Genomic DNA, 25,497 nt, shown 5'->3' on the forward strand with positions numbered 1-25,497 from the left:
AAGGTGCCACCAGAATAGGAGAGGATCCAGCAGGAAGTACATGTGTGTAGGAACAATTAGACTCAAGGAGTATTGGAAGAAGGTATATTAGTAGATGGTACAGGCAGGCTAAGTTGCAGTTGTACGGGTGTGGGGATCATTCTTCCTACGGGATAACATGGCAAGGGCTGCATGAATGAACTGTGCAGGCAGACTGTGAAGTTTGTGAATAGAAGGTGCACCAAGACTAGAGGAGGTCTTGGCAGGGAATGGGGTTCATCCAGCATAGAGGAGCACAGGGCATTACTTTCACGGGTGGAGGAAGCATCCAGCTCAGGTGAGACTCAGAAGGAGGTGCATGGGTGGAGGATACGGGCATTCTATGGAGGGTCTGGAAAAGAGGTCCATGGTTGGAGGGAGCATTCAGCCAAGTGTAGACTTGGTAGTTGATGCAAGAAGTTGCAAGAAGTTGATCCAGCCTGGGGGTGTATCCTGAAGGATGTGCATTAGTGGAGGGTGCAGCCAGTATAGAATAACTAGCCAGAAAGTACACAAATATATGGTACAGCTATCTGGAAAGGACTAGGTCAGAAGGCCATGTGTGGAGGGAGAGTTCAAGATGTCAGGGAGTATCTGTCCCTTGTGGGATCTGGCAAGAGATGCATCTGAGAAGATAATATCCAGTCTATGCCAGGAGATCCAAGAAAGGAGGGAACATGTAACTTAAGTTAAGACTCAGCAGGAATTTCATGGTTGGAGGGTTTGGCCAGCATAGGGAAAGACTGGCAGTGTTTGGGTGACTGGTGTAGCCATCCAGGGGCTGGACATGGCAGAAAATGCGTAAGTGCAGAGTTCAGAAAGCTTAAGAGGGAATCCAGCAGGAAGTGAGCAGAGAGGGCATACATCCTAGGGAATGACTCTGACAAAGATTCATTAGTGGATGGTGCAGGCAGCCTAGAGGAGGACACAGTAGAGAAAGTACATGAGTAAATGGAGGAGCCAGTCTAAAGGGGGACTTATCAGAAGATCCATTGGTTTAGGCAGGAGTCAGCTTAGGGAAAGACATGGCAGTTGGTGCATGGGTGGAGAGATTATCCATCCTAGAGGAAGATCCAATAGAAGATGCATGGGTGAAGGGTGCAGGCAACCAAAGCAAAGGCATGGTGGGAAATGCATGAGTGGAAGGTCCCTCTAGCCTAGTGGAGGATACAGGGGTAAGTACATAGGTGTAGGCAGCATCTGGGCTGGCATATAACAACTGAGGCTCCAGCAAATGCTTGGAGTCCATCTAAACCTCTGCAATAAGAGATTTGACAAACTCTAGCATGACTTCTAGTAGATTAAGACCATGTCCCTAGTACGACCTCAGTCCCCTCATGATATGCCTGAGTGAGAAAGCTTAATGGTGCCAGAAGAATTTATTGTTTATTCCAGCCAAAACCTGGTGATAGGCCTCTAAATCCTGTCTTGGAGCAGTTACTTTACAAGGCTCCAGATTATAAATACTTTCTCTGTTCTTCAAGATGTAAATCTGCTACCCAAAACTATTTCCTCAAGAATCTGAGAGCTGTCTCTTTGTCCCAGTGAGAGGATAAGGGCCTAACTTCTGTAAGCACTTGGCTTTAATATGCACCACTGCTTCTCTCACAAAAATAGAAGTTTGTTTCACGAAGTTCATGGGTGGAGGTTCTAGCCAGCCAAGGGGACATGGCAGATAGCGCATGGTTGAGTGTATTATACAGACTAGGTTGTATTAGTGGAGAGTGCAGGCAACATAGCAGAGAATACGGCAGGGTGTGCATAGGTGCAGGACACATCTAGCATAGAGAAGTATCCAGCAAGTAGTTCATGTGTAGAGGTTGAAGCCATCCTAGGGTAGGATATTGCAATAGATGCATTGATGGATAGTACAGCCAGCCAAGGAGGGAACCAGAAAGAGGGGCATGGGAAGGAGAATACAGCCAGCCTAGGATAATTAGTACATAGCAGCAGGTGCATGGTTGTGAGATGCAATCAGCCTCAGAGAAATCTGGCAAGAAGTCCATGGGTGAAGGGAAATAAAGACGATGGCAAAATAAGGCAAGAGGTACATAAGATGAGGTAGCATTCAGCCTAGAGGAAACTTAGTAAGTGATGAATGGGTACAGGGTGAATTTACCTTAAGGATGGATATATTAGAAGATGCATTGATCCAAGGTGCAGCCAGATGTGGGGAGGACCTGGTATAAAGTGCGTGGGTGGAGGGAGCAATCAGCCTATTGAGTTCTTAGCAGGAGGTGCAAAGTTGGAGGGTATAGCCAGCTTAGAAGAGATCCTGGCAGGGAGTGTATAGGTGGAGGGAGCATTCTGCCTAAAAGAGAATATGGCAAGACATTCAGAATGCAGTCAGCCTAGGAGAGGACTTGCCAAAATAATCATAGGTGGAGCCTGCAGCCAGCTTAAAAGAGAATATGGTAAGAGGTACAAAGGTGGATGGTGTTTTACACCTAGAAAAGGACATGAGAGGGGCTGCATTGCTGTAGGATCCAGCTTATGCAAGGGTCCAATATATTAGGCAGTGCATGGATAGAGGGAGCGTCCAGTCTAAAGCAGAACCTGGCAGAAGGTACATGGGAAAAGGGAGCATCCCGTGGTTCAATCAAGTTGGCATATAAAATTAACCATCACAGCATCTCCTCTGGATCCTTCCCTGTGCCAGCTGCATTCCATACCCATGAACCCATCTGCCCTTAGCTTGATGCTACCCCAACTTATGCATTTCCTGCTAGGTCTTCTCTTGGCTAGATATATCTTCAACCTTGGAACCTCCTGATGAGACCTCCACTAGGCTGGCTGTTCCTTCTACCCATGCACATCCTGTCACACCCTCCTAAGGCTGATTGTACCCTACACAAGAACCTCTTAATAATATATCCTCCCCTAGTCTGCCTGTACCCCATATCCATACCTCACCTGCCAGGTCTCCTCTAGGCTAAATGCTCCTTCCTGCAGTGCATCTCCTGCCAGTGCTCTTCTAGACCTCACACTGTCTCTACCAATTATCTTGCCAGGTCCTCCTCAAGGCTTTCTACCTACTGCACCATCTGGAAAGTCTCTTTTGAGGCAAATGCTCCCTCATCCCATGCAGCAACAACCTGTTCCTGCTCTAGGGTGCATGTTCCCTCCACCAATACACTTCCTCCAGATTATTTGCCTTAGGCTAGAAATCCCTCCAGCCACGTTTCTGCTAACGTGTCTTCCCCTATGGTGGCACACTCTCCACTGATACATCTCCTGCCAAGTTCTCCCTTATGTGGGATACTGCCTTCACCTATGCACTTCCTACAGGATCCTCCTCCAAGGTGTCTACTTTCTGTACCCATATACTGCAGTGTTCTACCCTTAGCTGGATGCTTCCTCCAACCATGTACCGTATCCAGGTCCTCCAAAAAGCTGGCTGAACACCACATCTAAGTACCTCCTCCTATGTCAGGCCTAGGACAGCTACATTCTAAACCCACTTTCTACGAGATACTCCACATTGACTGCACACTGAAACCTGCACTCTTCTCATTTCTTACATTAGGCTGAATGCAATATCCTCCCATTCATCACCTGCATTATCCACCCTGGTCTTGATTCCCCCTTCAATGATGTGTGACCTGCTGGATCCTCCCCTAGGCCCATCGCACAAACCAATCATGCCTGTCAGGACTCCCCTTAAACTAGATGGTCCCTCCACCAAACTCCTGCCATATCCTCCCTTAGGATAGCTGAAACTTCAACTCATGCTTCTACAGCACATTCTTTCATAAGCTGCCTGCATTTGCACCTAAGCACCTCCTGCCATATCCTACCCTATGCAGGATACTCCCTCCACCTATGCACTTCCTACATCAATGTACCTAGTCTGTATGCACCCTCCACCCATACACGGCCCTCAGGGACTCCTCTTGGCTAGATGCTCCCTCCACACATGCATCTTCTGTTGAGCCCTGACCTGACCTGGCTAACAACATGCCTCCTGTGATCCTCTTGCCACAGCCTCCCATGGACTGAATGCACACCTCATCTACCCATGCACTTACTGCAGGATTTTTCTCCCAAGGTTGACTGCTTCCTGCACCCTTGCACTAACTGCAGGCTCTATCTACCTTTGGGCTAGATGCTTTCCAACTACGCACTCTCTCTGTGTCCTCTCTTAGTCTGATTGCACACTGCACCCATGCATCTCCTAATATGTCTAGCCCTGGGTTAACTGCATGCTTGATTTATGCAACTCCTGCAAAAAGTCTTCCTGTACATTGACTGCACCTTAAACCTTGTACCTCCTCCAATATCAAAAGTTTCTCACTTTCATCCATACACTTCCATCAGCAAATCTCCCCATGTACCTTCTACATAGTCCTCACCTTGGCTAAATGCTCCATCCAACCAAGCATCTCCTCTTGAGTTTCCCCCTAGTTTAGCTATAACTTCCTTCCCATGCACCTCTTGCTACCACCTCCTGTAAGCTAGCTCCTCACTCTACCCATTCACCCCCTTCCTCCCTAGGCTGGCTCACCCTTAATTTATTAATCCCCTGAGGATCCACTCTTAGGCTGAATGCTCCACCAGCCTTGTAATTCCTGTCTTCTTCTACACTAGCAATACTTGTAAGCAATGCACTTAATGCCAAGTTATCCACTATGCTGGATGTTTCCTATATCCATGCACTACTGCAATTTCCTCTCATAGTCTGTACGCTGCCTCCACCAATGCATTTACTTCCAGGTTCTCCTCCTAGCCTGGCTGCACCATTCACCCATGCATTTTTCTATCATGTCCTGCAGTACACTGGATGATCCCTCCTTACCTGCACTTCCTAAGCTAACTGCACTTTCCACTCAGGAAACTTATGCCAGGTCCTACCCTAAGCTGGATGCTCTCCTCACCCAGACTTCTCCTGCCAGTACTCCCTTATGCTGGATGCATCCCTGACCCACGCACTTTTTCAAGAATCTCCAGCCTTAACCCATGAATCTCTTGCCAGTTCTCCTCTAAGTTGGGTGTACCTTTCACCCATTTACTTCCTGCCAGATCTGACCCTAGATAGGCCATGACTTCCATCCATGTACCTCATGCTGAGGTCAAACTAAGGAAAGATGATGCTCCCTCCACTCAAAGACCTTCTCTAAACTCCCATCCCCCACTACCCTCATCCTGGATGTACACTCTACCTGTGCACTGCTGCTTCATCCAACCATGAATTGACACACTGATCCTTTCCAAGCCATGTACTCCCTCCAAACATGTATGTCTACCAATGACATCTCCTAGGCTTAGTACACCCTTGACCTATGGTGGTGTCCTCCCCTCAACTGGAAGCTCCCTGCACCTATGCATTACTGAAATATACTCCCCTGGGAAGGATGCTATCTCTAGCCTAGAGTAGGACTAGGCAGGAAGTAGTGTATGGATTGTGAGTGCATTCAGCCTAAGGGAGGGCATAAAAGGAGGTGCACAGGTGCAGGGTGCCACCAACTAATGGGAAACCCTTACAGAAGGTGAATTGATTGAATTTGCACCCAGCCTAGGACATATTAGGAAGTTCATATATTCAAGTTGAAGTGAGCCTAGGAGAGGCCTGGGAAGGACATGCATGGGTGGAGGAAGTATCCAGACAAAAAAAGGAGGTCTCAGCAGGAGGTATGCAGGTGGAATGTGCAGTCAACACAAGGGAAGGTATAATAGGTGGTACATGTGTTCAGGGAGATTCCAGTTTAAGTGGGGGATCTGTAGGAAGTCCTGGGGTATAGGGGGCATCCAGCCTGAGTACCAGTCATTAAATGCATGGGTGGAGCATTCAACCAGCCTAGAAGAGGACATAACTGGAGATGCATGGTTGCAAGGAAAGACTTGTGCTAAGGGAGCTTTTAGCCAAGGAGGAAAATCTGCAGGAAGGCCACGTGTGGCTGGAGCGTTAAGGTTCTGAATGAGTAAAAGGTGCAGCCAGCTCAGCAGTAGACATAGTAGAATGTGCAAGGGTGCATAATGAAGCAATGGGTCCTGTGGAAGGACCCAGCACGAATTTCATGAGTAGAGAGAGCAGAAAACAGCCAGCCTAGAAAAGGATATGGAAGGAGGGTCATGGTTGGAGGATTCAGCCAGATTAGCGTGGGAAATATCAAGAGATACATGTTTGCAAATTGCAGTCATTCTAGAGGTGGACCATAATGAAGTGCTTGGCTACAGTAAGTATCCCACCTATGGGAGGAGTCAGCACTTTGTGCATGGGAAGAATGAGCATTCAGCCTAGGGGAAGAATAGGAGGTGCGTGCATGTATACCTGGTGCAGCTAGCCTAGTTACATACTGGGCAGAAGATACATTGGGTGGAGAGGTTAGCCAGCCAATGAACAGACACAGAAGACCATGTGTGTGTCCAGAAGGCATCCAGCAGAGGGGGGTACCCATAGGAGATACGTGGGTAGAGGTTGCAGCCAATTAATGGGGAATATTGGAGGCACATGGGTGCAAAGAGTTTCCAGGCTAAGGGGGATCTTGGCAGGAGTTGCATGAATTTAAAGTGCAGTGAGCCTAGGGTGATGATCCAACGGGTAATGTATGGGAGAAGAGAGCATCCAGTTTAGGATCAGGTTTCTGTTGGAGGAGGATGGGTGAAGGATGCAGCCATCTAGGGGAGAAGACAGTAGGAGGTGTGTGAGTATAGTGTGCTCCCAGTGTGGCAGAGGACCCAGCAGAGAGTGCATGGTTGGTGTGCAAAGCCATTCTAGGGGAGACTTGACAGGAAGTCTATATAAGTCCATGGGAAAAGGATGTAGCCACCCTGGGGGAGAACATAACAAGAAGTATATGGATACAGGATGCAGTCAGCCTAGGGGAGGACCAAGATGGTATTACATGGGTGCAGGTGCTTTCTGCCTAGGGAAGAGCATGGCAGGAAGTACATAGGTAGAAGCAACATCCTGTCTAGAGGAGGATATGGCAAAGGGTGCATGGTACAAAATTCAGCCTGCCCAGGGGAGAACTCACAGGAGTTGTATGGCCTGGAGTTTGCAGCATGGGTATTTACAGAGCATCCTGCATAACAGAGATACATTGATCAAGGGTGCAGTAAGTGAAGGGTAGGATTCAGCAGGTAGTTTGAAGGGGAAGACAGAATTCAACCTAGGGAGAATTCAGAAGGTGGTGCATTGGTGAAGGGTGGATCCAGTCTAGGGGAGGAGATGGTAGAATGTGCAAGTGTACAGGGTGTAACCAGCCTAGGGAAGGAACCTGATGGAGGTGCCTGGGTCATGAGTACAGGTAACTTTGGGACAAACATAGTAGAATTTGCATGGGTGTAGGGTACAGGTAACCTAAGGGAAGACCCTGCAGGTAGCACTTGGGTGGAGGGAACATCCAGCCTAGTGAAGGGTTCTGAAGGAGGTGAGTGTGTGGGTGAAGCTACTATTCTATGGGAGGATCCAGCAGGGCAGATATGCATGGGTGGAAGGTCCAGCCAGTTTTGAAGAAGACATGAGAGGTGCTGAATGGGTGCAAGAAACAGCCAGCCTATGGGGACGAGATGTCAGGAGACAAAGCCAGACAACCCTGCCATATGCTACCATAAGGGGCTTTACACTCCATGCACTTCTATAATGTCTTTCCTTAAGATGGATGATCCTTTCACCCGTGTTCTTCATGCCAGGTTCTCTCCTAGACAGATTGCTTATTTAATTCATGGTCATACTGTCATGTCTGGTCCTAGACTTACTGCACTCTCTTTTGTCCATCTGTTTTCTCCAGTAAGGTGATTGCATCTATGCACCTCCTGCCAACTTCTCCCCTAGGATTACTGCAACCATTCCTCTCATGTTCTTCCTGCCACAACCTAGCCTAGGTTGGCTGTACACTGCCCCTCACACATCTCCTGCCTTGTCCTGTCCTAAGCTAGATGCTCTGTCCATCCATGCACCTCCTACCAAGTCCTCCCATAGGTTGGATGAGGTTTCTGCCCATGCACTTCTAACAAATTCCTTCTCAGCTAGCTGCTGACTCCAATTATGCACCTCCTGAGAATCTTCTAGTAGGCGTCTTGAAACCACTCTCCCATGCACCTGGAGCCATAGTTTCCCCTACACTGGCTGCAGACTCCATCCATGAATCACATGTAATGTCCTGCCCCAACCTGACAGCAACCTCCACCCATGCATCTGCTGTAGGGCCTTTCTCTAGGCTGTGTGCTTCCTCCACCCATATACCTTCTGAAATTTCTTACCCTAGGTTTTCTGAAAACAAGACACATCTATCTCCTGTCAAGTCCTCCCCTTGACTGGATGCTCTCTCCATCAGTACACTGCTGGCTGAGTCTTATCCTAGCCTGGTGCACCTTTCACTTATGTACTTCCTTCCAGATATTTCCCTAGACTGGATGCATCCCAACCCATGAATATTCTGATGTGTTCAATATGTGTGCTCCTTCCACTCATTCATCTCCTGTTGAGCCCCCTCCTTGGCTGGAGTCTCTTTCCAACCATGTATCTCCTGCAAAATTTCTCCCATGCATCTCCAGTCATGGTATTCCCTTGGCTGGCTGCACCCTCCATTCATGAACTTCTTGTTGCATCCTCCTTTGGGCTGGCTGCACCCTCCATCCACGCATTCACTACACTTTCCACCACTTGACTGGATTATATCTCCAACCATGTACCTCCTGCCATGTCCCCTGGCATATGCTGGCTGCATCCACCATCCATACACTTTCTGTCACTTTCTCCCCTACATTGGATGTATCTTCAAACCACATGCTCTTTCATTAAGTTTTACTCTTAGGCTTTATGGACATGCTCCTCACACACATCTTCCTGAATCCTCCTCTACTATGCTGGTTGCACCCTCTTTCCATGCACTTACTACCATGGCCACATATAGGCTGTATGATTCCTGCAACCATGTACCTCTGGACAAATTATCCACTAAGCTGGCTACAGCCTTAATCCTTGAACCTCCTATCATTTCTTCTGCAAGGCTGGCTGCACTCTTTACTCTGAACCTTGTGCAATGTCCTCCCTGATACCATCTGAACCCTCTGGTAATTAACCTTCTCCCAAATCTTTTCTTATGCTGGATATTCCCTCTACCCATATACTTTCCACCATATTATATCCTAGGCTGGATACACCCTCTATTCAGAAACTTCCTGACATGTCTTTTCTTAGACTGGCTATACCTTCCATCCATGCAATTTGACTGAGTTTGCCCCTGGGTTCGGTGCTTCCTTCACCCATCAATCTTCTGCCAATTTTTCCCTGAGATTGGCTAAACCATCTACTAATATAATTCCTGCCAAATCCTTCTTTATACTGATGGCTACTACTTCCCATGCACTTCTGTTTATGTCCTCCCCTAGGGTAGCTGTACATTACACTCATGAAACTGTGCCGAATCTTCACTAGTCTAGATGCTTCCTCTACCAGTTCACCTCCTGCAGCACCCTGCCTCTAGCCTGGCTGTTTTACCCACTGCCCCTAATTTTTAATGAAGGATAGATACTTCTCCCATCCATGCACCTCCTGCCATGACCTACTCTAGGCTGCATGCTCCTTCAATTACCTCACTTCCTGAAATGTCCTCAAGTTAAGCCAGGTGTTGTCTCTATCCATGTACCTCTGTCAATTTTTCCCATGGACTGGAATTTTCTGCACCTATGGACTTTTTGTCAGAACTCCCTAGGTTGGCCACACCTAGGGAGTAAATTAAATGCAAATTATCCCAAATCCTCCATTAGATCGAATGTTTCTTCCATCCATGCATTTCTTGCAGAGTCTATGCCTATCTTGGATGCTTCCTCCACCTCCACACCTTCTGAAAAGTCCTCCCTTCAGCATGATGCTTCTTTTATTCATGCATCTCCTACAGAGTTTTCTCCCAGAATGGATGCTGCCTACTCTGATTTAATTTTTGCTGAGTCTTCACAGAAGTAGATGCTCCCTCCAACCATGTATGCCCTGATATGAACTACCTTAGACTGCATGCCTCCTTCACTGTGAATCTTCTAGGGAGGCCACCCCTAGTTTGGAGGCTCCTCTTCCATGTACTTCCTGCTGAATCTTACACTAGGGTGGATGCTACCTCCAAAGATACACCTCCTGCTCTGTTATCCCAGAGCTTGGATGTTGTCTACATTCTTGCACTTCTTGCCATGTCCTCACATAGGCTTCATGCCCCTTCCACTTATGAATGTCCTGACTTATTCTCCCATTGCTTGGCCTTCTCCTTCATGCATTTACTTTCTATAGAGCCCCTCTTAGGCTAGCGCACACTCCACTTATGCACTTTCTGCTGTGTCCTCCCCTAGACTGGCTTTATGTTTCATTCCTGCACTTCCTATTAGGCTCTTCCCTGGGCTGGCTACATTCTCCATTAATGAACCTCCTGCCAGTTCCTTTCTTGCCTGAATTCTTCATCCACCCATGCAATGTCTGACATTTCCTCCCCTAGAGTGGATGCAAATTACAGCTATGTAACTCTTGCTAAATCCTCTCAAGTCTGGATTCTTCCTCCACCAATGTGTCCTTCCTCTAGACTCTATGCTCCCTCCATTCATGCACCTTCTAATGAATACTACCATAGGTAGGCTGCACATTTCACTTGGACACTTCATGCTGGGTCCTGCACTTGGCAAACTTTACCCTCAAATAATTCAACTTATCCCAAGTCTTACCCTAGGTTGGATCCTCCCTCCATCCATGCACCTCCTGCAGAGTCCTCATCCTAGGCTGGTTGCCATCAACCATATACCTCTGAAATTTTCTGCCCTAACCTGGTTGCAGCATACACCCATGCACTGACTACAGAATCCTCGACCTAACATGGATGCTCCATCTACTCATGCACTTCCTGTAATGTCCACCTCCGGGCTGGCTGCATTTTTTCATGTATGCAACTTTGCCATGTCTTTTCTGAGGCTGGCCACAGCCTCCAATAATTCATCTTCTCCTGAGTCCTCGCCTAAGCTGCATGCCCCTTCCTCTATGTACTTCTTGACGGATCCTCTCCTTAGGAGTTCCTTCCCTATCCTTGCATAAGCTGACTGCAGTCTCTACTCATGTAGCCTCTACAAAGCCCTACCCTTGATGCTCCATTCATCCGTGTACCTCACACTGTATCTTTCTCTACTCTAGTTGCTCCTTTTAGCTGTATACTTTTGTGCCATATCTATCTGGAGTATGGAAGAACATTCCCCTCTGGTGCCTCCTGCCAAGTTATCCCTTGGAATGGCTGCATCTTCTTCTCATGAACCTTTTGTTGCATCCTCCCATAAGGTCATTGCTTCTTCCACCATGTTCCTCCTGCTGAGTCGTCCCCTTGACTGGTTGCAGTCTTCCTCCTATGCACCTCACATCTGACCATGCCTAGGGGTCTGCACATCCCACCCATGCATCTCCTGCCATCTCCTCCTCTAGACTTGATATTCCCTCAATTTATATACATCCTGCCTGTTCCCCCTTAGGCTGGTTTCTCCCTTATCCCTTGGAGTTTTCCCAAGAATTCATGTTCGTGGGTGGAGGATACAGACAGCCTAGAGGAAGCAAAATTGGAGGTTGTCTGTATTCTCCATCCATAAACATTCTGCTGCAAGGTTTTTCTCTTAGTGGTTCCATACATGCATCTCCTGACCAGACTTCCCTTAGGCTAGATGCCATTTCTTCCCATGCATCTCTATCTGGGGCCTCCTCTAGGCTGACTGATTCCTCTAACTATGCACCTCTTGTGTGTCATCTCCTAGGCTGTTTTATTCCTCTATCCAAGCACCTTCTCCCAAGTCACCCCCTAGAATGAAGGCTCCCTCTATCCATGAAAATCTTGCCATGTTCTCCCTTAGGCTGTATGCTACCTTCCTCCAGATCCTCCTCTATGCTGAATACTCACTCTTTCCATTAAGTTTTTGCCTAATCCTTCTCCTATTGGATGCTCTCTCTACCACTTCACTTCCTGATGAGTCCTTCCTAGGCTTGCTGCAACCTCTACTCATGCATTTCTTGCCATTATCTTCTACTAGGCTGGCTGCATGCTACACTCATATACTTCCTGTTGGGTCCTCACTTAGGCTGACTGACCATCCACTAATATACTTTTCACCAGGTTTTCCCCTCAGTTGCATGCTCCCTGAACCTAGGCACTATCTGGCACGTCCATACTGAGTCACTGCATACTGCACTCATGACCCTTGTGTCAGGTCCTCCTCTAGGCTTAGTGCTACCTCCACTGATGCACCTCCTACTAGTTACTCACAAAGACTAGATGCTTCTTCTACCCTTGCATTTTTTAACTTATATTCTCTTATGCTACATGCTCCTTCTACCCATGCTGTATCTGCCTAGTCTCCCCTAAGCTGGCTGCACTGCCACCCATGCATTTCCTGATTAGTGTCCCCCACCCAGACTGGCTGCAGCCCCCACTCATACACTTCGTGCTAGCTCCTATCCTAGGCAATCTCATCTTCCAGTAACGCAACTTCTCCCAATTCCTCCCATAGGCAGGACTTTCCCTCCATCCATTCATCTCCTGCATAGTCCTCAACCTAAGTTGGATGTTCCCTCCAACCATACACCTCTGACAATTTCTGCCTGAGGCTGTATGCTTCTTTCTCACATACACAGCCCACAGAGTCCTGGAAGTAATCTGGATGCTCTCTCCACCCATGCAGACATACCTACAGTCGTGTCCATTCCCAGGCTGGCTATACTTTCCACCTGTGTACTTCTTGCCATATCCTACCTGAAGCTTGCTGCACCCTCTAATAATGCAATTAATCTCTAATTCTCCTTTTGTTTGGATATTTCCTCTATTCATGCACTTCCTGCTGGAGACTCTCCTTAGGCATGTCCTGCTATATCCTTGCCTAATCTGGCTTCTGTTTCTACTCATGCACTCCAAACAGATAAACATTTGACCAATGCACCTCCTTCAGTATTCCGTCCTAGGTTGGATGCTCTTTCCAATCATGCACCTCTTACTAGGTTCTTTGTCATGTAGGATGCTCCCTCTACCAATGAACCCATTGCTGAGTCCTCCTCATGACAAGTCACTCCTTCTACCCATGCACTTCCTGATGAATCATCCCCTAGGCTTTATGTTTGTTCTACCTATGCACTTTTCTTTGTCTAACCCTACTCTAGGCTAGCTACACTCTTCACTTAGGCACTTCCTGTCATGTAAAATCTTTGCCTATATGCACCTTGCGCCATGTACTTTCTCCTTGGTCCTGTCCTAAGGTAGGTACACATTTAATGTGTGTGTGTGTGTGTGTGGAGAGAGAGAGAGAGAGAGAGAGAGAGAGAGAGAAACAGAGACAGAGAGACAGAGGGATAGTTTAAGGAATTGACTCATGTGATCATGTGATTGTAGAGGCTTGGTAAGTCCACAATCTGGTAAGGTAGGGCAGCAGGCCAGAGACTCAGGGAAGACCTGCAGTTCAAGTTCAAACTTGCTTGGGGGAACCTAGCCTTTGTTTTATTAAGGCTTTCAACTGATTGGATGAAGTCCCCCCACATTATGGAGGATAATCTGTTTACTCCAAATCCACCAAGTTAAATGTTAATCTCATCCACAAAAACAACTTTACAGAAACATCCACAATAATGTTTGACCTAATATCTGGACATCATGGCCCAGCCAAGTTGACATATAAAATTAACCATCACAAGATGCATGGAAAGAGGTATCGCTCAGCCTAATGGAGGACTGGGCAAAGGGTGTACGAGTTGAAGAAACAGCCCCAATATGGGAACACGTGGCAGAATCCAGATTATGATCCATATGTGGTGTGGATGGTTGTAACACCGGCATCTCCAGTGATAAATTCTTGGGCTGGGGTGATGTTGTTTGACCAGATCTTGGGTATACTTCCCAAGTGGCTACCCTGGGGTCTGATAGTTTGAAGACTATGTATTGTGTATGTGCTGATTGGAGAGTCCTTTGCATACGGTAGCTTGAGAACTTTATTTGCAAATATCAGTGGGTCAAGTGAGTCTTGTGGGGTGTGACATGTAAAATATTTGGCTGTGTCATGAATGTTTCCATAATTATTCCACAGAGTGTGAATACTGGTGCCACAGTTATAGGCCAAATATATTGTGGCTTTGTGTAAAATATCCATACAATCTAAAGCTAGACCCATGTATATTATATTAGGGGCCCATCTACATATTAATGTAAGATCATTTGGTACATGTAGTTAATAATGTGCAAAATGCCCTTGTGAGGATGTCAGTGGCTGTGGTGTTTGGTTGATGTGAGTTATCTAGAGAGCTCTTCAAGAGATGCCACTTTAAGTGGAGTTTCTCCCACAGGCAGATGTACCTCCTGAGGTATTGAGCCACTGGAGGATGCCCCTGCGGTGGCAGGCAGGTCTCAGGTATTTTATTGTGGCTTTGTATGACCTTCCATTGGTTTTGGAAACACATCTAATTGTCCAGTAGTTGGAAACATTGTATCATCTGACCTCCAGTGAGACTGGAGGTCGAGTACAAGTCCCGGCACCCAGCACAAGCCAAGAGCCAACAATAACCACAGCCAGAGTGAGCAGGAGCACCTGAAAAGACTACTCTTTGTCCCCCCCATGAGAATAAGTGTATTAATAATAGGTTGTTGGGCTGGGCACGGTTGCTCACGCCTGTAATCCTAGCACTCTGGGAGGCCGAGGCGGGAGGATCGTTAGAGGTCAGGAGTTTGAGACCAGCCTGAGCAAGAGCAAGACCCTGTCTCTACTAAAAATAGAAATAAATTAGCCAGATAACTAAAAATATATAGAAAAAATTATCCAGGCATGGCGGTGCATGCCTGTAGTCTCAGTTGCTCAGGAGGCTGAGGCAGGAGGATTGCTTAAGCCCAGAAGTTTGAGGTTGCTGTGAGCTAGGCTGATGCCACAGCACTCTAGCCCGGACAACAGAGTGAGACTCTGTCTCAAATAAATAAATAAATAAATAAAATAATAGGCTGTTGTGCTTGAGACTGTTGGGTAAGAGGAAGAGGCTCCCTTAAGCACGTTGGCAGAAAGATCTATGTGGCTGGTCATTTTCTAATGTGTTTGACATTCACCAACTGTAGGTTATCCTTGCCTCTTTTGATGATCCATACAATGCCTAGAGTGGGCCCTGGGGAAATAACCTCTACTTCCTATAAGGGTCTGGATGGTGCTGCTGGGTTAATAAGCCATCTCATATATCCTTCAAAGTTTGGAATAGTAGCTGGTGGTAAAAAAGCATGAGTATTTTCCCTTAACTGATCCCTGGGTCATATTAACTTCTCTGGCTAGAATGTACATTAAATAATTAAGGGATCATATGATACTACACACTCCCTCATCCAGCCACCATCCCTTATGAGAAGGTGACTGGAGAGAAGAATTTTATTTCCAGGTGGATTTAAATTAATATAAAGGAAAACAGAGTAGTCCCTGTGGGCATTAGAAGAATCATTGCCTTTGATGGCCAGTGTGGGAAATGGTGGTGTTGGGGGGTAATATTTTTGCATGGATAAGAGACCAGTAGGCTGAGAGTTTAACATAATAAGGGCCTGAGGCAGTAAAGAGTTCAATTTAGAGGTCCAAACTTTAGAAGTAATTCTTTGAGAAGACCATTGTGTCTTTCAATTAACCCAGCTGCCTTGGGGCTGTAGGGAAAATGAAAGTTTCAATTAATGCCCCGTGGTAACACCCACACTTGGACTGTTTGCAAAGTGATATAGGAATTTTGATCAGAGTCAATAATATCAGGAGATTTGAAGGGGACTTAGACCAACTTACTGAGGCCCTGAATAGTAGACTCAGAATTAGCATGCTTGAAGGGGAAGGCTAGCTGCAGACCCATATATGTGTCAGTGATGATGAAAGCCTAACAAGTGGCCCCACGGAAAAGTGTCAAAAGCCCAGTATAATCAAATTGCCATTGATTTTATGGCCTCATGCTCTGAGGAACTGTGCCTACAGTTGCTGCAGGCCAATGTTTGGTAAATGTACACATTCCACAGCTAATGAACATAACTTTGATGTCTGGCAACCTTTTTAGTAAGTCTTTTCCTTTGTGCACCAAAGTAAGGTAGCATGGGACCCTAAGTGTCCCAAGCTTTCATGTGCTTATCTGTCCACGAACAAAGGCAGACAATGGAGATTATCAGGGGAAGGCCTGTCCATGTGTGGTATAATGAATTTATTTCTTGCTAAGCTGTCTGCAGCAGAATTGCAATGTGATTCTGATGTGTTTCATTTGGTATGTGCAGAGATGTGTGAAACCAGGATAAGTATGGGGGAATTAAGTAAAGTTTACCATATGGCTTGCCCTGCATGATAAAATTGTCTTGCTTTTATTTTCCTGACCAAACAGCAACCACCCAGGAGTCAGTAAACAAATGAATCTCAGGCAATTTGTAATGCAGGGCATCCTGGAGAATCAGGCAGACAGCCCCAAACTCTACCAACTGGGCCAAGTCCTCATGTCTGCCACTTGTGAGAGAGGAGCCACAAGTAGAGTGGTATGCCACCACTCACCACAAAGGCCCACCATGTGTGATGGTGGCCCTGCCATTGGTGAAGCACACTGATTCCCTTTCTATGTCAGACAGTTGGTCTCAAGGGGCTCCCCAGGTCCATATTGATAATGGCATGGGGTATGCCTCCACCTCCTCAATAGACATGGGAAAGGGACTGAGCATAGGGGAAGCCACATCATCCTGAAGTTTGGAACAGCCCATGGAATCAGGCTTCACTAAATCCTTAAGGTACCATTCCTACTTAACCAAAGAGAATTCTATGGCCATACCTAACCTCTTTGGTGTGGAGTCTCTGACCCAAGGCATGATAAGGACTTGTGTCTGGAGGCCAAATGGAATTGAGCCAGTTAGAATCTCAGTTTCCAGAAGTCTCAGAATTTGTCATTTGAGAGGTGTATATCTGTTTGCCATTTAAGGGAGTCACTTATTCCAGAAACACAAGGGCAGCTCCTTAGAACCATGACTGGTGCAGAGGCTCCCAGAAGCATAGTCCTTGGTAGCCAAAGCCTTGCTTTAAAATTTGAATCCTGGAGAAACCAGAGGCAATGCCTATTGTATAGTTTTCTGAGTATTAAGACTTGTTGTGAGAGGCCTCAATGGAAAAGATTAGACTTTAATATGACCTCATATATAGGTACGAGTAGAATGAATAAATGTAAGAAGTGTTGTTCCCAAAAGGTAAAGAGGCTCAGGAAATGTTGGACTTGTTTAAGTGTCTGTGGTACCTTGAGAGTAAGTAATTGGTATTTTTACTGAATCAGGAATGGAATAACCCTCTGATGACCATGAGATGCTCAAGAGTTTTGTCATCTTTACAGAGTCTTGCATTTTGTACATGCTCATTCTCTAATTTGGAGGTGGTGTGTAAGGGTGTGCAAATCTATGTGACAGCCTCCTGAGAGGGTCTCCTAAACAATGTGTCATCTACATAGTGCCAAAAGTAGAAATGCTGTAAATTGATGAATTTGAATTATAGGCCCTGCTTTCAGACAATATGTGCTATGTACGGCTGGGCTATTGAGACAGTTCCTAGGTAATCAAGTGAATGTATATTGTGTGCCATCAAAGGAGAAGGCAAACTGTGGCTGTGAATCTTTGGCAATGGACATTGAGTAGAATGTATTGACTAGGTCTATTGCCACAAAGAAATCACCAGATGCAGCCTAAATTAATAACCTCAATAATGTTAGGAAATGACACCTTGATGCACAGAACAAACACATTGAGTTGGTAGTAATATACAGTTAGGTGCCACTCTTGTTTGTCTGCCTTATTCTCTGATCAGATAGGGCAATTAAAGGGACAGATGGTAAGAACCACAACACCAGGCTTTAAAATATATGAAATAATGGGCCAGAGCCCGGCTGTATGTTGCCATAGCTTGTATTGAGGCTTATTGATAATTTTAAGGGAAGACAGAAGCTCTATGATCTCCCCTTGAGCAGGTTCCACAGCAAGTGCCATGGATTTTGGCTTGTTCTAATTTAAGAGGTGGCCCTAAGGCATCCCCAACTGGCTCCTTACATATTTACAATGTGGGTAGTCTAGGCGAGGTACTCAGAAGCACCTAGCATAATTGGCTATTGTATTATGTGAAGGTTGACCCAAAGGGGTGGGAATACTTTCCAGGCAGTATTTGCTGTCTGTTGGATTCAGTTAGTAAGCCATGAGCAGCCTAGAGGCATGCCATCCCCGTCCATCATAAAACAGCCCTGCTTAATGCACCAGTTGTTTTAAAATACACCTGATATTTCTTTTAATCAGATATAGAAAGATGATAGACATGGAAACAACTGCCTTTGAAAGAAGAGTTTTTACTCACTGTTCCCCAGAGAACGGGAGGCAGGGCATAGTACACAGGGCCACAGATGATCACTCACAAGGAGAAGCAGAGAGGGAAAGAGGATGCTCCCAACAACCACATACCTCCTGTCAAATCCTCCTCTAGCTTCCCAAGCACCTCCTGTCTAGCTTCCCCTTAGTATGGATGCTCTGTAAACCCTTGCAACTTTTGCAAATTACTCACCTAAGGTGGCTATACTCTCCATTTTTGCACTTCATGACATTTCCTACCCCAGTTGGCTGCATTACTCATTAATGCACCTTTACCCGAGTCTTACCTGAGGCTCGATGTTAACTCCACTTCTGAACTTCCTGACAGATCTTACCCCAAGGCTTACTGCAAACATCATTTATCCACTTCCTACTATGTTCTCCTCTAGATTTCATGTATACTTCATCCATTACCTTTTGCCAAGTCTATCCCTAGATGGATGATTCCTCTACCCATCAGCATCTTGGGTGCCCTCTTATAGCGTTGCTATACTCTCCATCCATGTACTTCCTACTGAGTAATGTCATAAGCTAAATGCTTCTTCTAACCATTCACTTCCTGTCAGATCACATGCCAGGCATTGTGCTGGGAATTCAACAGGCCTAGGAGGCCCCAGCCAAGTCCCTGGCCTCCCCGGGCCTTCCCTGCTCAGAGTCAATGAGGACGTTTCTGCCGGTCTCCCTCAGCCAGCTGCTCCCACCAGGGCCACTGCCCATATCCGTCACCATTGGAAACTGCTCCTCTGAAATCACTGATTCAAACACCCCCCCCCCGCTGACCATGCCTTCCACCCCCCAATTCTCTATGGGATAGCTCCCCTTGGATGTCTCACAGATGCCTCCTACCAAAGGTGGCAGAAACTGAGAGGAGTCAGGAGCACTGCCATAGATTTAAACACTTTAATAGCATGGGCTGATGGTGGCAGCCTGGGCTCCCTCTCTATGGCAGTTTTGGGAACTGGATGGGGCTGTTGATGAAGTCCTGCCCTGCTCTGAGACCCAGGCATCTCTACTTCTTCCTGGGTTGGGGCAGCTCATCAACCTGAGAGTGGGTGTCATCCTCAAAGAGGCGGCTGAGCTGCTGGTTCTGGTCCACTGCTGTTTCCACATGTTCAGGGGTGATGCGCACCCTGCGGTTGTTGTTGGCTTCCCTGCCCACCAGCTCCAGGATGTTGGCCGTCAGGTACTCCAGGATGCTGGTGAGGAAAATGGGAGTGACCGAGCTCAGGCGCTGGGCATAGTGACCCTCTCGCAGGAGGCGGTCCACGCGGCTAACCGGGAACTGCAGCTTTGCTCTTGTGGAGCGGGAGAGGGCCTGCCAACTACGCCTATGGGAGTCTCCACTGTGTTTTTTCCCAGGCATGATGTTTGCTGGGCTTTTCCCCAATTAGCACAGCTTGATTTCCCTGCTGGCCTGGGCCTCTCAGGATACCAGTGCTTATCCCTGCCCCTTGTATCCCTGTGCTCCAGCCCCTCATTGGTCAGGGAGCTGCCTTTGTGACAACCTAGACTTTGTGATGTCATTGGTGTTCACTGGGCTCTGGTCAGGCCTCAGTCTAGAAAATGTCCATAATAGGAACCTTGTCACCCTAATGACTGGACCCTCTTTTACAGGAAACACTAACTTTCTACATAATTTTAATGTTCTAGAAAAAAGTGTGTGTTTCAGTGGAAAACTTTTCCTTGTCTATGGGACACAACTTCAGGTTATCCATTTGATTATAGTATTGCATTGTCTTTGAGCTTTTTTTCATTCCTTTATAAGTTGTAGGTTGCTAATAGACATGTATAACCTCCAGTAGAGGCTCAATTGCCCCCTTCTCACACAGTAATCAAACCAGTTTTACCTCCATTTACATATTCATCTCAATATTCTTGTTCAATATGCCTGTTTCTGTCCTTTGGCTTCTCCTTTGTACTGATTATGGTATCTGCCAGTTTCCTTATGTGATAAATATTTTAACATGTGTTCGTATCTGTATGCGTGCCATGATCTTACTCTTTCAATAATTACCTTTACCTGTTTTGGAGGACATGGGGGTATGTCTGATTATTCACCTGCTAGAGGCCATATAAACTTCAATGACAGAAGTGCATCATATGTACATTTAAAGCCCGAGCATGTTTTTTTATTTGCTCTCCTATGTGAATCCAAGGCACCAATAATACCTTGTTGACTCTGTTTTTTATAAGTTTCATTTTCCTTTATACTAATTTAGTGTTTTGTTTTTGGTTCTTTTTTTTTTTTTTTTTTTTTTTGCTTCATTTTTAGTTCATTTACAGCAGATAAGTTATTCCCCATTCTTGGTAACCATGGTTGGAAATTTGCTTTTTGGGTTTTTTTTATTACATTCACATAACATAAAATTCATCATTTTAGCCATTTGAAGTGTACAATTCAGTGTCCTTTACTACATTCACATTTTATAAAATTATCATCACTACCATATTGCAAAATAGTTTCATCACCACAAAAAGAAACCCAATACCCATTAAGCAGTCACTCCTATTCTCCTCTCCCAACCAGCCCCTGGCAAAAATTAATCTACTTTCTGTGGATTTGCTTATTCTAGACATTTTATATAAATGAGATCATATAATATGTGGCCTTTGTGTCTGGCTTCTTTCACTTAGCATAATGTTTTCAAGGTTAATCCACAATATAGTATGTTATCAGTACTTTATTCATTTTATGCCTATAAAATAGTCCATTATATGCGTACATCACATTTTATTTATTCATTCATCAGTTGATAGACATTTGAGTTATTTACACTTTTTGGCTATTATAAATAATACTGTTATAAGCATTTGTTTGCAAGTTTTTGTGTGAACATATGTCTTCAATTCTCTTGTGTGTATACTTAAAACTGCAATTGCTTGGTCATGTGGTGAGAATTTGTTTTATGGTCTGACCATTTGGATATGTCTCTAAATCGACTGATAATTTGTAGAGATCTTCTCTTTGTTAGGTGAGAGAAAACACAGAATGTGGTTTATCAGTCTTTTTGTTTGTCTATTTTTTGGCACAAACCAATGAAGAATTTCATGCCTTCTGGAGGAGAACAGTTATTTGATATCTGTACCAGGGAGTTTTACTGTTTCTGTGTTTACTCTTGAATCAGGGCTGAAATTTTTAAAATTGAACTTAAAAGCTCTATTTCTCCATGCCTGTATGTCTATGTGTCTGCAATTCAGAAATGCCTTCACTTCTGATTGTTTATGTAAACTTTTCCTATCTCCATATCTATCTATATCTATCTATATCTATATAGATATATATAATCTAATATATTAGATTATAAGTTCTTTAAAATTAAAGAATCTGTTCTGATTGACATGTCTAGATAAATAGTTGTTTACATAAATTTAGTATTTCTAAAATTCTCTGTAAAGAATAAAATTAAATTTTTGATGCCTTAAATGTACTAGATTAAAAATATATATTCTCACAGAAAAAGACTCAGATCAATTTTAAGAATTCAAATTCATATAATGTATTTAAATATTTCACAAAAATGCTAGTTTAATAGTGTTTAATAAAAAACAATTATGTCTTTTCTGATTTATTAGCATTAAAAAACATACAAAGGTATGTTTTTTCCTAAACTTACACAGGTTTATTGATCACATAAGTAGTATTACTTCTATTTCTTGTTTAGCATTATGAAAATATAATTTTTATCATGGCAAGAACACTTAAAATGAGATCTACCCTCTTAAATTTTGTTTAGTACAGTATTGTTAACTATAGGCAAAATATTTTGTAGATCTCTAGAACTCATTCATCTTGCATAATGGAAACCAAATTGAACCATTATTCTTACCATCTTGTACTTCCACAGTAAAAGGTATTTTAGCTTGCAGAAGATTCGTAACAAGAGAATTTGAAAAGGAGGACTGATCTGGGTTAAGATTTTGCCAAATTAGGCTCAGTTTTGATAGGTTTATTCATAAGATCATAATAAAGAGCTTGTGGTCCCTTTAGAATCAAATATTACCATGATGCAAACCTAGAATTTGGTTCCCTCTCTGTAAAAATGACAGTTTCCTTGGAGTACTGGTCTGCTTTTAATAAGAGGTTGTAAAATTTCAGTCTTCACCTGATATGGTAACCCATTCCAATAGCAGAGATTCCATATATTACCAGAATGACATTCTACATTTTTGTTTCTTAATTTATTTAGATCCATGCAACTCCTACCAAGTTATCTCCCAGGCTAGCTTCACTCCCAACCCCTCTACTTCCTGCCTAGACTGCTTGTTTGAGGCTCCTTTTCTTTGCCCAGTTCACATGCTTTGCCAAGTTACACCACAATGCTGATCATGCAGGGCTCCTCCTATTTGCCATATTCAAATTCCCTGCCCCCAAACATCTACCTGGGTGGTACAGAGTTCTTTTCCTTTGCCATGTTCATATGCCCTGCAAAGTTACCATGTGCAATGATGGTATAATATTCCTTCTTGTTTTTGTGTTCCTATACAATTACTCCTAAAGGAACACTCAGAAATAGATGATCCGATGATGCTGGGTTCTTCCTCTTTGCCTCATTCACATCCCTGGTAACTTACATTCCTGCAAGGATAATGTGATATTTTTCTTTGTCCTGTTTACATCTCCTGTCTTTTTACACCAGTGCACAAATGGACAGGTGACCTCCTCATACCCTTTTGAAATCTTCTTTCCAGTTATGTCACTGCAGTTATGATGTAGGGATCATTCTCTTTATCCATTTTACATCCCCTCTCCACTAACACACACCATACTGAAGGATGTGAGGATGTGTGTTTCTCCCCTTTGCCCTTCTCACATTCCCTGCTCTTTTGCAGTACTGCACTGATATTATGGGGATACTCTTCTTTGATATGATCACATCTTCTGTACATGTCCACAACAGTGCTGATAGTCAAGGCTTCTCTTTTTTGCCCTGTTCATATCTGAGGCCCAGTTACACCACTGCACTGATGAGGTGGGACCTCTCCTATTTACCTCATTCACATCCTGTGTCCAGTTACCCCACTGCACTGATGAAGTGAGTCTCATCTTCCTTGCCATTTTCTTGCCCGTTGCCCAAATGCACCCCTGCTCTTATGGAGCCAAATCATCCTCCTTGCTCTATTCATAGCCCTTGCTCACTTTACCCATCACACTGTTGGTGGTGCATAGCTACTCTTCCTTTACCTATGCACATCACCTGTCCAGTTACACTAGTGGATGATGGTATGGAGATCTCCATTTTTCCTTTGTCAAACTCTGCTCTAAAGTTTCACCACTGTACTGATGGTGCTGTGTTCCTCTGATTTGTTTCATTGCACAGTTAACACATGCCTGCATATTACACAACCCCACTGCATATAAGGTGCCAACTTCACCTCTTTGACCCTTTATCATCCCCTTTCCTGATGGGGTGAGCTCCTTCTGTGTGTGCTGTTCACACCCCCTGCACAGTAACCCCACTGCCTTGAAGGCACAGAGCTCATTCTCTTTACCAAGTTGAAATTGACTGCCCAGTTATTCATCTGCACTAATGCAGTATGACTCAATCACTTAAGCCACTCACATACCCTGTCCTTATACTCAGCATAGATGATGTGAAGTTTGTCTTCTTTGTCTCATTCTGATCCCTGTCAACTTATACCCCTACACTAATGATACAGACTGCCACCCCTCTGCCCTCTTCACATCCCTTGTTAATTTATACCACCACATTAGTAGTGCTGTGATTTCCATCCTTCCACTCTTCACCTGCCTTACCAAGTACAACACTGAATTAATGGTGCATGGTTCCTCCTATTTGCTTCATTCATATGCCTGCTCATTTGCATCAATGTGCTGATTGCTCTGTTCACATCCTCTGCCCTGTTAAACCACTATACTGATGGGGCAGGACTACTCCTCTTTGGCCTATATCCACTAAAATCAAGTTATACAATAGTTCTGAGGGTGACCTGTTTGCATCCCCTTCTCTGTAACTCTTTTGTACTGATGGAGCTGGACTCTTCATTTTTCCCTTATTAACTTCCCTTTCCTGTTTACCTCACAGCATCAGTAATGTGAATCTTCTCTTTGCCCCATTCACATACCCTGACTAGTTACACTGTTATTGATGGTGAAGATTTTCCTCTATGTTTCATTCATATCCCCTGCCTATTTATACCAATGCACATATGATGTAGGACTATTCCTGGTTTGCAATGTTCACATTCCCTGCCCTATTACTCCACCTCACTGATACCACTGGTCTCCTCCCCCTTTTCCTGTTCATGTTCTCTGCCCAATTATACCATTAATGTAACAGTGCAGTGTTCTTCCTATGATCTGTAATTACATTCCATGTCTAGTTACATTGTTGTGTGATGAATGCTTTCAAGTAGCACTTCACTGCCCCACACACATACCTGACCCAGTTATACCACTTTACCGATGGTGCTTGTATCCTGTTCGATGCTCATTTCCTCTGTTCACTTACACCACTACAATGAAGTGGTATGGCTCCTCCTCTCTGCCCTGTTCACACTCTCTGTCCAGTTACTCCACTGCACTCATGGTATTGGGATCCCCTGCTTTGCCACATTCACATCTTCTCACTCCCTTCCCACTCCTCCTTACTTGAACTGAGAATTCAAGACTCCTCCTCTTTGTGCTGTTCACAAATCAACCCAGGGCACTCAGTGCACTGATGATGCAGGGTTATGGCTCATTAACACTTTTACTTCTACTGCACTGATAGTGCAGGGCACTTCCTTTTTGCCATGTTGACATACCCTGACTGCTTATCCCCCTAGACCTATTGCCTGGACATTCCACTTTTTGCCCCATTCTCAAAACCAGCCCAGAATACTCACTGTATCTCAGTGCCACTTTGGCTTCCTCTGTCCAGTTACTTTGATACACTGATGAAGCAAGGCTCCTCTTCATCCTATTTACATGCCCTGTCCCTTTACACTACTTTACTGATGGTGTGGGGCTCTTTGTCTGTCTGTGCTCTACATCCCTTGCCCAAACACACTGGGACACTTTTGTTTTGTGATTACTCTGTTTAACCATGTTTTACTTTATCTGCCCAGTTAATTCCACTGCTTGGATGGTGCTGTATTCCTCCTCTTTGCTTCCATCACGTGCCCTGTCTATTTACCCCACTGTACTGATGGTGTGGGGTTCCTCATCTTT

The sequence above is a fragment of the Eulemur rufifrons genome, chromosome 30 (genome assembly GCF_041146395.1).
Source record: "Eulemur rufifrons isolate Redbay chromosome 30, OSU_ERuf_1, whole genome shotgun sequence".
Lineage (NCBI taxonomy): Eukaryota > Metazoa > Chordata > Mammalia > Primates > Lemuridae > Eulemur > Eulemur rufifrons.